At 39.5% G+C, this 14,214-nt stretch overlaps 1 protein-coding gene across 1 annotated transcript in view; it reads right to left on the bottom strand.

The window, feature by feature from the left end:
• The window catches only part of LOC122794026 (ryanodine receptor 1-like), a 2,146,276-nt gene that overhangs the window by 1,778,336 nt on the left and 353,726 nt on the right, over nt 1–14,214 (bottom strand).

Raw genomic sequence — 14,214 nt, 5'->3', positions numbered from 1 at the left:
GTCATCAAACAAAATAATGAAGCTGGGAAATCTCTCTTTAGCTGCACCATATCAAAAGCATGGAATATCCTACCTAACCACCTGACCAATACCTTCACCTCACAATTCAAAACGCTCCTCAAGGCACACTTTACAAATACCTGGTTATGCTCCTGTAACTCCCCGGGATAAACTATCAAATAACAGCATGTTTTCCACCTTAACACATATGCCAACTATTCCTTTCACTATTGTTACTACTAAACCACTTTTTTCATATACCGATCCATTAAACCAGATTTCCTAGCCATCTACCTACCAAAGCATTAGCACTATGCTAACTATAGTACTGTATACAAAGTTTTTAGTTTATCTTCTGGCTACATACAATGCTGAACTATGTTCAAAATACTCATCTTAATTACTATGTACTGTACAACTAGTACCATGCTTTAACTTGCTACCCACAGACAAACTGTATTGATTTTCATAATGTCTGTTTTTATATACTTTTGCATCTTATTTCAAGTACTTTTGCATTATATGTTGATTTTTTTTAACTGGAGTTTTTCTTCCAGGGCCTCCGCTGAAAATGGACTGGTGTCCCGTCAGACTTACCCTGTAAACAAATGCAAAATAAAATAAATAAATAATTTAGTACTGGGGTAAATTTTCTGTTTCCTGTCTATAGATCTAAGTTGCACTTGAATATTGAGAGGGATGAACTTTCTTTTATTTGAATTGGGAGTCTGATCTACAGCAACGGTATCCTCTGCAAAATACACCTGTCCCTTCAAACCATTCTGTTGATTTTGCAGAAGAGGTCCAGATACCTGGGCTAAATATTTTTTATGCCATTTGACTTGCACATCTGTAATGGGTCAAAGGATGCCTTGTATGCCATGCACAGGTCACCTTTTAGCAGTCTGTAGGATACCAAGTACAGTTAGGGCTTTGGGTCTATGTAAGATGTTGTTTAGACTTTGTATCCTTTTAGGAAGGTATCTCTGTGGGTGTTCCAGTTGTTGCATGTTTTTGGACAAATACAGACCAAAGGGAGCATTATATTCAATAACTCAATGATTGCCCTAATGGGGACTGAGTAAAGGGGGACAATGACATCCCTAGATAAGAGCACAATCCCTTTGTTTATAAGCTGTGCAATATAGAACGTTCATACAACAGTAAACACATGTTGGTCAAAAGTTAAGTCACTGTTCACATACGTTCCCAAATCTCGAACAACTGGGTTAATGCGTAGGATGTATTGTCACTGTGGTACTTCCCTGAGGTAGATGACTTCCCAAAGGATACAATAACAATAATGCATTTTTTGGCATTTAGTTTTAGACCATGACTTAAACACCAGTAATTTATTTGAGATAAACCTTCCTGCAGGATGGCCACTTCATTCGGTGATTCAATGACTTTTCCTAACTTGTGAGGATGAACAGTCCATCTGGACCAGGAACTTTCTCTGGCACAAGAGCTTTAGACGCTATTACCACTTCAGAGGCAACATAGCAGTCTAAAACCGCTACTGTCAGTGCCAGCAACTGTGGATGTTTAAGAGATTGCAAATACCCCTCAAAGTAAGTCGTACGTGACCTCATTCCCTAAAACAGCATACAAATGGGAAAAGTAATGGGCATGTCATAGGACAATTAGAGTGGGTGGTACAGCAAGGTACTGGTTAAAGGATCTCTATGACTGGTTGTAGCCAAAGCAGCCTGCAGAGGGGCCAAATTTCATGCAAGAAGCTTACTTGGATGCCTCCCTCCCCACGTGGCCACATAGTATTTCCAGATTGAATTTTCTAAATGGGATCCATGTATGGCAATGTATTTCACCATGCAGTACAATCTACCAGGTTTCCACACTCATCGATGATGCTGATTACTGCTGCTGGAATGCTGGGTTCTTCTACCTCTGTAGTATATATTTATTTAGGCTCTTTGGTGCTACTCATTTACACCACCAATGTCTGATCATTAAAGGAAACCCATTCCAAGTCTACATGGTGTGGCTTTTTCCTAACAAATTAAACCTACCACTCGGCCACTACTGCATGTCTACACAACCTAGAGCCATCATGCAACAGTGCATCCACAATCCCGTTTGAACCCCTATGCAGAAAGCCTGACTCTAAATCTGAAAAAGAGATTACTGAATGGTTAGAAAGATACAATGACAGAATCTCCACTTGAGTGACAAATGAACATATTGGGCAGAAATAAGAATAAAGTATAACTTGGCTAGTTACTCACAAAAATCTGGTAACTGCATAAATCAATACCTGAATGTAAGCTAAGCCAGGAGTCTACTAAATTAAAGTGGCACTTACCAGCTCCATAACAAAGACGGAGGGAGCCCTGCCTATGATCAGGTGACTGGATTTTGATTAGTGGCCCCAGGACTGGTGGACCAATGAGGGGAGGGAGGTGAAAGAAGGGACTGTGTCTTTTCACCTCTTTTTCTGTGGGAAGGGATAAGAGTAATGTGCTGGTGATGGGTGTAGCTGTTGTGCTGCAGGTGTATACTGGAAAACACAGCAGAGTGTACATGAGGTTAGGAAGAGAGTTGGGCTGCAGTGGAGGTATTGTGTTACCATGGAGGTGGAGCATGGTCTCATATCGTCTCACCACATGCTCCCTAAGGGTGGGGCCCCAATATAAGCACATTTCCATGGAGATGGGGACATTTACCTCTCATATCTGAAGCCCCAAGTGCAAGCATGGAACTGGCATGAGGGGGTGTTTCACTTATTGTGTCCATCCTCGGTATAATGTTCCCTCTCTCTCTCTCTTAAGTCAGCCATGACCTTCACCCCTGACAGCATAAGGGGAGCATTTCGGCCAGGTGGGGGACTAATGAAGAGGAGCAAATAATCAGTGGAGAGTAGCGAAAGACAAAAAAATGAGGTACACAACTATAACAGTTCTTGCTACTTAAACCCAACAAATCTAATGAGGTGAGAGGAGTCATCTCCTTAAAGGTTTAATGCATAATTACAGTCTCCCTCAGGAAATCTAAAAAAAAAAGGGAACACTAAATGCTGTAAGCCATCCTTGGTGGTAAAAGGAAAAGGGCTATTGCACTTAGTAGGATCACAGATACTTTCTATGACACACACAATCTCATTTAGTCTCCCTGCCTATCTAATAAAAATAAGATTCCCCTCAGCATCAGTGACCTGCATATTCAGCACTCAGTGGCATGATGTGGCAATGAGTACTGCACCCCTCCACAGTGTACCCAGAGAGAAATTCCCCAACAGGTCATAGCTACCACAGTATGTTTTTCTTGGAAAAAAACACACACATACGAAAATGACTATAAGATCCCTTTCTATGTTCTATCCTACAACCCATTAACATTCCATGTGATATATCAGTCATAATAAGAGTAACTCTACACAGCTAGAGTGAGAAGAATTAAACTACTAATGCTAGTCTGTCATTGGACCAGCTCACTGTAATATGATCATACTCTCGACACTAGAGTAAACTTTCCCTGCCTAAGCCAGTTCCTCCCATAGTCTGTTTCTCTCTGACACACACACACATGTGCACGAGTGCTCACACACACATAAAATGATGTAATATTTTACAGTAAAACCTGTAAAGAACAAAAAAAATAAAATAAAAAAATATTTAATGTTACAGCATCCGATTTCTAAAAAGTACTACAACCTATGCACTGCATTAGTAATCCCAAGCAAGCAGTTGGGAGGCATGTCTGGGTCCACACCATTCTGACACTGAAAACTCAGTGGGAACGGACTCATACTTGCACACCAGCCTCAGGATCCAGTAGTTGCAACTGGGCCAACAAAATCTATTTGCCTCATGCATATGAGTAGTGTTATTATATTACCCTAGAATCTCATCCCCCCACACCAACACACAGAGTATGCATTGTGCAAAACAGAACTGTACCAATCAACACTGGTGGCCTTAAAATGGCCAAAGAATATATCAGAAATATCACCCTTTTACTCTTCTGAGAAACAAAGTAAATGTTAAAGTCATCATCCACAGTATTCTAGCCTAGAACATAAATCCTCTCACCAGAGGAGAGTAATCAATGGAGTAAAAGGAGGAGACAGCAGTGATACTAAACCAAAACAAAGGCCTTACAGCAATGACACACTCACACTGCATATTACAACAACAGTTCATGGGCCAAGCTGTAGGGCCTCACTCGCATCATGTATATAGGCCAAGCCGTAGGTCCTCACTCACATCACATATTCCAACCACAGTTCATGGGCCAAGCTGTAGGCCCTGTCTGCATCACAAAGTCTCTCAGCTGGCTATGCATTTATGCTCCTTCCTGTTATCAGTAAGCAGCTACTACCCTAGGGTCACTTAGTTTCACCTCAATCCCCCAGCAGTGGACAGAAGCTCAGAGCAAGGGAGTAGCAGACTGTATTTGAAATGCCTCAGCAACAGCTTAATCTACCAAAATAACAGGATGTCATTATACGCTATCCAGAAACTGCAGATACCAAAAAGTCAACCCTAATCTATAAACATTCATTGCATTTGGGGAACTCCTTTAAAGCAGTTATGCTGAAAGGATGCTCCTGAGATGTTGCTTGGATCCAGGCCCATCACACAGCTGAATATGACAGCATATAACAGAAATGTCCTTTCAAACACTAAATTTCAAAAACATGTCAGATTCTCTTGTGTTTCAGTTAAGGATTGTCTGTTTTACTTTTGGATTTGCTAGGAGACATTCTTATCACAAAGATTAGCATTTCTATGTTTTTGCAGCTGCACTTTTAATCTCCTAAGAAATATTTTACTTTGTTTCAAATTTACTTTCAATGAGGCATTCAGCTGGTAATTTTAATTTTTAAATCATGTTCATTATTTCAGCCCTTAAAATTAACTATCATTTACACTTGATTTCAGAAACATAAAGAGCTGAGATATACACACACACACACACACACACACACACACACATACACACACAGTGCCCCCCCCCTTTCTTTGTCTTTTCTCTGTCTCACAATCTAAACACACACTCACACAGTCCCACGCACTGAGCAGATTTGCAGTTTTTGTGGCTACTTAACCGGATGATTAAATTAACACATTTTATTTAAAGAATTGTCTTATATAATGCTGCAGATAAACAGAAAAAAATGCAGTATGTAGCAGAACATACCGCTCAACTGCTGTGATTTAGGATGCTTCTCCTAGATTTAGAGTTCCTCATAAAGCCAGTGCTAGTTATTATACATACTGTATTAAATAAATTATGCCTATACAAAGATTTCCTGTCAATTACTATATAGGATCTAGTACAGGAAAATAACAAAAGTTATCCTGTTTCTCACCCTGTGCTGTGATTTTTAAGGGACAGAGGTTGGACATTATTATCAAAGGTACACTGTCAGTACATCATCCAAACAAAGGTTTCTCTCTGTTTTCTTGGTTCATCCTCCAAACAAGTTAGACAGCACTTTGTTGGAAGAATATGGAAGTCTACAGCTATTTCTTTGTTGGCAGTTTAACTGTAGCTCCCCCCCCACACACACACACACACACACACACACACATACACACATGCAAACATAGCACAAAATACACACCCAATTTAAACTCTGAAACTACAAATTCCCTGAGGTTTGGTATAATATAACAGAGGCCGTCATACTCTGTTTAGTCTTTGTACTTGTCTATTCTGAAATGTGATGATCTGGATAAAGCAAATTTATGGGATGAAGGAAAATGTAACAATGTGATCTGTTTAATACTCCATTGTAAATTATTGCTTCTTTAGGAGTTAAAATTACTTTATGTAGTGCAGTCTTGCTTTTTCAGATGCAGGACTTTTCCTTAGTTTATCGTTTCATGCGCAGGTTTGCATATCCATTTTTTGAGACTGTATGGGCTGAGAATAGCTTCTGTAAAAAAATATGTCACTTTGTTACATTGCAGTTTTCACTTGCAGTCTGTAGCTAATGGGTATAATTACTTGGACTGGCCCTCCTGCTAAAGTAATTTCTTTGTCAGAGTTTGCTCCATGGTTGGTCTTCACACAGTAATCATTGCTTAAACTTTTTAAATTCCAGACTTTTACTGTTAAATATCTGTTGCTATAATTAGTTGAAATATACATATTACTTGCTACTATGTCATTGGGGGATAAAACCCACACCACAGCTACTTTGTCATACAGAGTTAAAACCCGGACTACAGACTAGGTAACTCAAGTATGACTAATGGCTCAAACAATTCATGATCTGTGCAAGGACAGGCACACTCAATCTGGGAGATAAGATGGTGATTCCTGTCTGGTTGGCACCACTTCTCTTTGACACAGCCTTGGCTGCAGAATGGATGCCCATTATGATGACGGAAACTGGGAAAGATGCAGGCATGGCTGCCTAACCCAGTGATGGTAGGCTCTATTGACACATGTGGGGGAGCACTCATGTATGGACTAGGGGACATAGGTGGCCCTTGCAGTGACACCACTACTCAAGGACAGCGTTAGGCCAACAAGCTCTCATCAATGGGGTGCTGGCTAGTGACAGCACAAAGCAACCTCAGGTTGATCAGATGATATTCCGCTTGTAAAGGGTAGTGTCTGTCTGAAGAGAGGCTTGATGGGTAGCAGACACAGGGGCTATTACAATGCAAAAACAATGAAAAAAAACATGTTTAGCAACATAATAGTCTTCCATGAGCTTTCACATGTGTTCTGGATACTTCCAGATAACAAGTGTTTGTATAAAGTTTTCTGAGATCAGTTTTTCAAAAAGCATCTTAAGTATGAAATTGTAGTTTTGTTAAGGATTTTACTAGGTTTGAGACTTTTCAAAAGCAAATATGTGGGTGGCTTAAAACAAGGGAGGGTTGGGTTACCTCACTTTGTCCTTAATTTTATTTATTTTTAATATATTAACATAACTCTGTATACATATGGGAGTCCTTAAAACATCTAACAGTTCAGAAATGGACATATTGTAGTGTCGGGTTATATTTTAGTTACAATTTGGTGCAATATTTTTCTAATCTGTATATAGTATGTTTAACAGATATCTGCGTTGTAAACTGGAGTCTGTAACACTAATGATACAGATTGTGCCAGAAAGGCAATCATCTGCAAAACACAAATTATTTTTCTAACAATCCGAGAAAACTCAAAACTTTTAAAAACACTGCTCAATATCTACAATGTAGCAGTAGATGACAAATCATTACGTTTGCATTTCAATAAAGGATGGAGCCGGCATTGAACCTAGGAATGGAGGTGTTATGGGGCTAGAACGTAGGATCAGGGGTTGCAAAAGGGGGTTGTCACCCAGCGAACCAAATTCCCTTGCTACACCTCTGCCTTGGAGGAAAGTTCAGGCTTAATCCAATATGTGTACAACAAGGCCACACGTTTCACTAATGTACATCACCGTATGACATTCACCTAGTTATACTACAGTAGTTTCAAACAAGGTAAACTCCATCCTCACCCACCAGTCCCAGTGGACTCCTGAATGAACCTTGTGAGCAGTCACCGGTATCCACAAAGTTTACTTGACAAGTAAAAAGACTGTAAATTGCTAGAGTCGCTCGGACGGCGCAGTGATGCGGCGCTATCGTCGTCACCTCACAGCAAGAGATTCGCCAGTTAGATTCTCAGCTGGAGTACCTTCTGTGCGGAGTTTCCATCTCCCCCTGCGTTCGTGCGGGTGTGCTCCGGTTTTCTCCCGCGTTATAGAGACGTGCATATGGAGGGTTTCTCCCCGAGCATCCGCTGAAAATTGGCTTCGTTTCAAGTCGGACTTTCCCGGTAAACAAATGTTAAATAAAAATATTTCTACCATTTGACTCGCATGTTTACTTAGGGAAAATTTAGAGTCACAAATTAACCTATCACATAAGAAAATGAAAAGTCACGTTTTCAACAATCAGATTTTACGTGTCTTGTGTCTTTGGTGGTAGAATCCATAAATCAGTGTGCAAAATGTGCAACTCTGATGGATTATTAACTCTACGAATCTTATGGCTATTGTAAAAGTGGTACCACATCCTTACACGTTGCGCGCCTTTTACAAATGTCCTCAGGAAAAACGGTAATCTGCAGGAAATTATTTTGTTGTAATAATCTCTGAGAAGCTCTGGCCACTTGAAAGACCTCTTTTTTTCTAGACGATTGAAAAAAATATATATAATCATTGCTCTTGAGACCTTGCCCTTTGCAAAGTCCAGTATGCTCAGTCAGTAATGTAGTGAGTAATGTGAGTACTCGGTAAAGTACTCCGTAATGTACTCACTAATATACTCGGTGATGTACTCCATAATCTACTCACTAATATACTCGGTAATGTACTCACTGATATACTCACTAAAATACGCAGTAATGTACTCATGATTAGATGGGCCCACAACTTTTAAAAAGTATTGCAGGAACTGTATGATGCTAGGTATTTCCTCATCTTCTGGTAGGCCACATAAAAAAGGTTATTCCATCTAGAATGACTTTCCATGTCTTCCAGTATAGTGAACAGTTTTTTGGGTTCCAGCTTAGTGAACAGTTTTTTGGGTTCCTTATGTTGTCTGCCCGTCTCAGATTCAGTCTTTAGCATTACTTTTCTTTTAAGAGTTTGATCACAACAGATATTTTGTAGGCACAGGCCTGGGATGAAAGTGATATACACACTCATAATGTTTGCTCTGGCTACTTCATTTTCCTCTGGCCCTACTGTCATAGGCGAGACATTCAGTTTGTCATTTGCTTATTTCATCAAAGCAGCGGTCCAGTATCTGTTTTCATCAAATCACTTTTTTTGTCTAAAGTTGTGTTCAAATGCAAGGAAATCATGGCACAGTGAGCTTCCGTGTGTGGTCTTTTTTCCATTGTTTTATGATCCCAGAGTTAGTGTATTGAAAGTTGGGAGGGAATGGCGATGCATCTTTCCCATTTGGGAGGATGCAGAATGGCTTCTGTCCTTCCAAAATGCAATGTGTTTGAGTTTGTCACATTTCAATGTGTGCAGGTAGACAACAGTGTAGTTCCAGATATAGCAGTATAGTGTGTTAGGTTGTTTCTTCCAGTTATTACTATTGTGTAGCCTGTTCTGAACTGCAGACAGTAATGCACCTCAATCTCGGTACAGAAAATGGGTTTGAATGCTTTTTTTTATTTGTGTTTACAGTCCCACAGATTGTCATAGTAAGGTGAAGGTGTTTTGTTTCCCAGTCTTGTGCGATATGCTGCTTAGGTTATTTATAGGTGAAGAGAGTTTGTGGCAACATTGTTTTTTGCTTGCATTTTGTTCTACTTTAGACAGACTGGGATTTAATGTTTTGGGTTTGATGTGAGTTCTAGTCAAGTGTGTATTCAATATAATGCTATAAATCCTTCCATTCTTACCATTTCAGAACTTAGAAGTATCCCGAGACTACCTCCTTCAATAACTTCTCTTCAAGTTCAGATAGAGGAACTGATAATGCTTTCTTAGCCCCCTTTTTGTCACCCTTAGACTCTTTACCCCTTTTACATTTAGTTTAGAACTACTTCGGTACAAGGGTTATTGTCATTTACATGATGTTAGTGCATTGCACATTTTGACAGCACGATATCTCAGGGCTGAAAAGTGTTGATGCTTTATTTAGCCAGCTATAACAGGAAGCTGTAGTCTCAAGTGGAATATACTCTTCAAAATCAAAACGGTTAAGCCTTTATGAAATGGATGACACACCCTGCAAGTGTTTTATTCTGAAAAGGTGTTTGCACTGACCATTACATAACTTCACAAGCCAGTATAATCAGAAACTGGAATGCTGGAATTACTTAGCACATTAATGTAGTCAAGACTAGATGTGCTACTTTCATTTTGTAATTTTTTTTACTATGTGAGTCTGAGAGGTACTTTGTCCATAACTGTTTTAAACATTAAAAAAACACTATGTGGAAATCCCTGACTCCAGGCTAAAATGTATTAGTAAAAAGCTTTGCCTCAGTCGTGTATTTCATGCTTGTATCCTTGCCCTAACCACAGTGCTTCTCTGTGGTGAAGACCCTTACATTTCTTACGTCTGATTCTTTAGGACTAATCTGTCCATTCATCACTAGAAGTGATTGTACACTGTCCTGCTGTATTCTGGGCCAGACCAGTGCATTTCTGGGGAGAGGCAACATGAGAGCAGTGAGTTTCTCAGATCTGCATGGTATATACTTCATAAAAGGTCAGGGTAAAGTTTTCACACATACCAGACGCAGAACGGTGAGCACTTTGCTAGTTTACAGAAATAATCAGGGGACGTTTAAAACATTATAAGAAAATTTTATTTATTTTCACTTGTTAATCAGGATAGTGCACAGATCTCCATGGACTTTTTCAGACTCAGCTGAGAGTACTGTCTTATTAAGTGATTTGATCAGAGTTAAACAGGTAATGGGAGCTGAGGGACTGAAACCACGAACCACTGGACTGTAGGAAATATCTCATTAACAGCTCCTTAATCCTTTGCACAGATTGCCAGACCACAGATTCTCCGATGACTACCTGATAAAACACTGCAAATGCTTTTAGCCCGGAAGTTAGACATCTGGTGTAGCTTGTGCTTTCTCAGCCACAAGTGAAAATGAACTTTTTACCCTGCTATGGTGAAAGACAATTACAGTCTGCATAGTGTCTCACTGTCTCAGCCCAGTCTATTTTAGAGCTGCATATGTGGGGTGATTTTCGTACATTGGGTAAAGGGCATTTTGGGGCATATATAGACAGTGTTGATTGGAATGAGAGTAACATTAACCTTTGATTTATTTATTTATTTTATTTGAAGTTTGTTTGCCAGGATGGTCCATTGGGCCAAGAAGAGCACATTTTCAATGGAGTCCTGGAGAGAAAAGCTCCATAAAGAGCTTTTAAACAAGTTATTAGTAATATAATGAAACAGAAGTACAGGTAAAAACATTGTATTTGAAGGTACAATTTAGTAAAAATGCAAAAACAGATATTATAAAAACCAAAAGTTGTTGTTTTTCGGCTTTTCCCGGTTAGGGGAGCCAGAGCGGAACTTCGGTCCGCTAATGATTGGCAGTAAATTTTGACGAACGCTGAGGTGCCAGCTCGACGTTCAATCTTCAACGAAAGCACACCCTTTTACGCATGTCTTTCGAATGCCCACCCAACCACGGGGAGGACATGTAGACTCCACAGAGAAGGCACTCCCCGCACTCCAGCCGAGAGTCGAACGGGAGAACCTCTTGATGTGAGGCAACAACACTACCACTGTACCACCACGGATGTATTATAAAAACCATAAGTAAATATTTATAAATATGTTAGTTCCTACAATTGTAAAAAACAGAAATTAAAAACCATAAGTAGATCTTTACAAATATTTTATTTTATTATTTATTTTATTTGCAGTTGGTTTACCAGGATAGTCCATTGGGCCAAAGTGAACCCGTTTTCAATGGAGTGCTGGGGAGAAAAGCTCCATAAACAATCAAGGTTACAATATGATGTAGATTATAAGCTTCCATGTGTTATAAAATAGAGCAGACCAAAGACTATTAACATTACTATATGTCATAGATTGAAAATATACAACTGGATTAGACAAGGACAAATATTACAAACAGTCTAGGTTAGAGATACATGAACAGGTAATACAGAATTTTAAAGGAATAATTACAAGATATATACAGGAACGTTAATACATGTTAGTAAACTTGCAGTGAGACGTATAGGCAAGAATTATATACATTTAGCGATTATTTAACAAGAATATATGAAAAGGAAGAATGCTATTGAAAAGAAGAGAAGATGAAAATCTGCATGGTGAGTTATGTAGGGTGGCAGCATGAGCATTCCCATTGGGATACTAGATGTGAGTGAAGAGTTTTTTTGAAGATAGAGTAGCTAGGTGTAGTACAAATGGATGGTGGTAGGGAGTTCCAGAGTCGTGCTAGACTAAAGGATAGGAGGTGTTTGCCTGAGGGACGAGCTGGTTTGTATACTTCTAGAAGATTTTGGTTGTTAGACCTTAGCACTCTGTCAGGTAGGTGCATTTTAAATGCAGAGGAAAGGGAGAGAGAAAAAATATATTTGTTCCTACTGAGGAAATATAACAGTAGGGGCAAGGGATACATAGGTTACATGAGCTAAGGGAGAGATGAGCAGAGAGGGAACATTTTAGAGAAGAAGAGAGTAAAGAAGGAGGTGGGGAGTTAGTTTAGAGTGGAGTGGGAAAGGAGAGATGGTGAGAAATAAGGTGAGTTACTGAGGGAGTTTATGTAGTATGGGAGCAGGAGCATTCCCAGAGGGATATTAGGTGTGAGTGAAGCAAGGTTTTAAAAGTAGAGAGGCTGCCAGTGGTATGGATAAGAAGTGGCAGGGAGTTCCAGAGGCATACTAAGGAGAAGGACAGTAGATGTTTACCTGCTGGGCGGGCATGCTTGTGCAATTCAATCAGATTATGGGTATTGGTTCTTAGGAGTCTACTGGGTAGGTGCATTGTAAATGTGGAGTCAAGGAAGGGGCAGAGAGAGGGGCCGAAGATGAGTTTGTGAGCATGGGTAATATGTTTGAAAATGTTAACTTAGGTTAGCACAGTGATAGTATAATATAGATACCGCTTGTATCACCACTGTCATCCTTCCGTCATCAAAACATCAATTATGTGACTAATTAGTCTCATCTCAAATTTGTATTTATTTATTTTACATTTGTTGACTGGGTTGGTCCGACTGGATACATGTCCATTTTCAGCAGAGAACCGGGGAGAAAAGCTCCAGAGGTAGATACAAAAGAAAACATACGTAGTACAGCTTAAGAACATTAACAGACTCTATAATAAACAAGTATATTAAACAATCACCCAACTTGAGAGATTAACTGGTAACTTACAATACAATATATTACAGGTAGTGAAATAAATAGAACACAAATATAATTAAATTATTAGTCAGGCCTGGAACAAGGATAAAGCCAGTGAGACCTGAAATACTGCTTAAGACTTTCCTTGAAAAGAGGTATGGATGCCTCTAGAGTAATTTTAGCAGGTAGGGAGTTCCAAGTTTTACTCACAGAGTTGGAAAACAGAGAATCTCCAGCCGAATTGTTGGCTTTCACAGTTTGCACTACAAGTCTATTGGATGAGCAGAGAGGTCTGGGGTTGCAGGTGTATTATCAGGATGGTAAAGTACTTTATGGGTTACTATAAGTTGGTTGTACTAAATTAACCTGGGTAGTTTTAGCCAGCCTAGATTATTTAGGTTTATACAATGGTGAGTTCTACGGGGTAAGCCAGTAGTAAATCCGGTAATGTGATTGTAGCAGCTGGAGAATTTAAGATCAGTTTTGTTTAGGGTGATAAGTAGAGGGGAGGCATAGAAAAGGGTGGAGAGTAGATGAGAGCGGGCAATGGCAGTTCTGGCAGCTGCTTACTTCTTATCTAAGCAACAGACATCAAGCCGTTCTTTGGGACAATCATATCTCTTCACTATTGCCTGTTTCTTCTTAACACTGTAATCCCTCAAGCTACCTGCATCCAATATGCTGACGACTCCACTATTATTTGTTCAGCATCTACCTCTTCAGAGCTACTCTCTCTAACTCAAACTACCTTCAACACTGTAGAAACTTGGTTTACTAGACGGTACCTCCTCCTCAATGCTAAAAAAACTAAACTTCTTTTCACTCCTACCACTCGAGCCTCCCCATTAAATTTCAACATCTTGTCAAATGACACCACTGTCATCTCTCCTGACTCGACAACTAAACTGCTAGGAATAACCATTGATAACAATCTCACTTTTGATCAACACATCAATAACATCATCAAAACAGTTAACAAAAAAATAGGATCGTTATTTAAACCATTTCTTACACCTTCTACCAGAAGAAGGCTAACCTAAATAAACTAGCAACTTGTTACAATAGCATTGCCGGTAATCCTTTCAGCACATATCACTGTCATAACCTAAAACTCCTAGGCTGGCTAGAGCTACAAAACTGTCTTATGATCTCACAACTTACTATTGCCCACAAGATACTTTACCAACCTGATAACACCCTATACTTTCTCAACTTTTAATCCCTTATAACAATCTTACCTCCCTTCGATCTTCTTCTAAACTCATGACCAAATCTGTAAAATCCCATAACTTAGCTGGTGACTCTCTGTTCACTAATACTGTAGGTAGGACATGGAATCTGCTACCCACAGATATCACTCTAATCTCCTCCTTACCACTCTTCAA

Source organism: Protopterus annectens, chromosome 1.part0 (genome assembly GCF_019279795.1).
Source record: "Protopterus annectens isolate FY-2018-M chromosome 1.part0, PAN1.0, whole genome shotgun sequence".
NCBI lineage: Eukaryota > Metazoa > Chordata > Ceratodontiformes > Protopteridae > Protopterus > Protopterus annectens.
The sequence above is the reverse complement of the archived record's forward strand: the minus strand, read 5'-3'. Positions and strand labels throughout refer to the sequence as shown.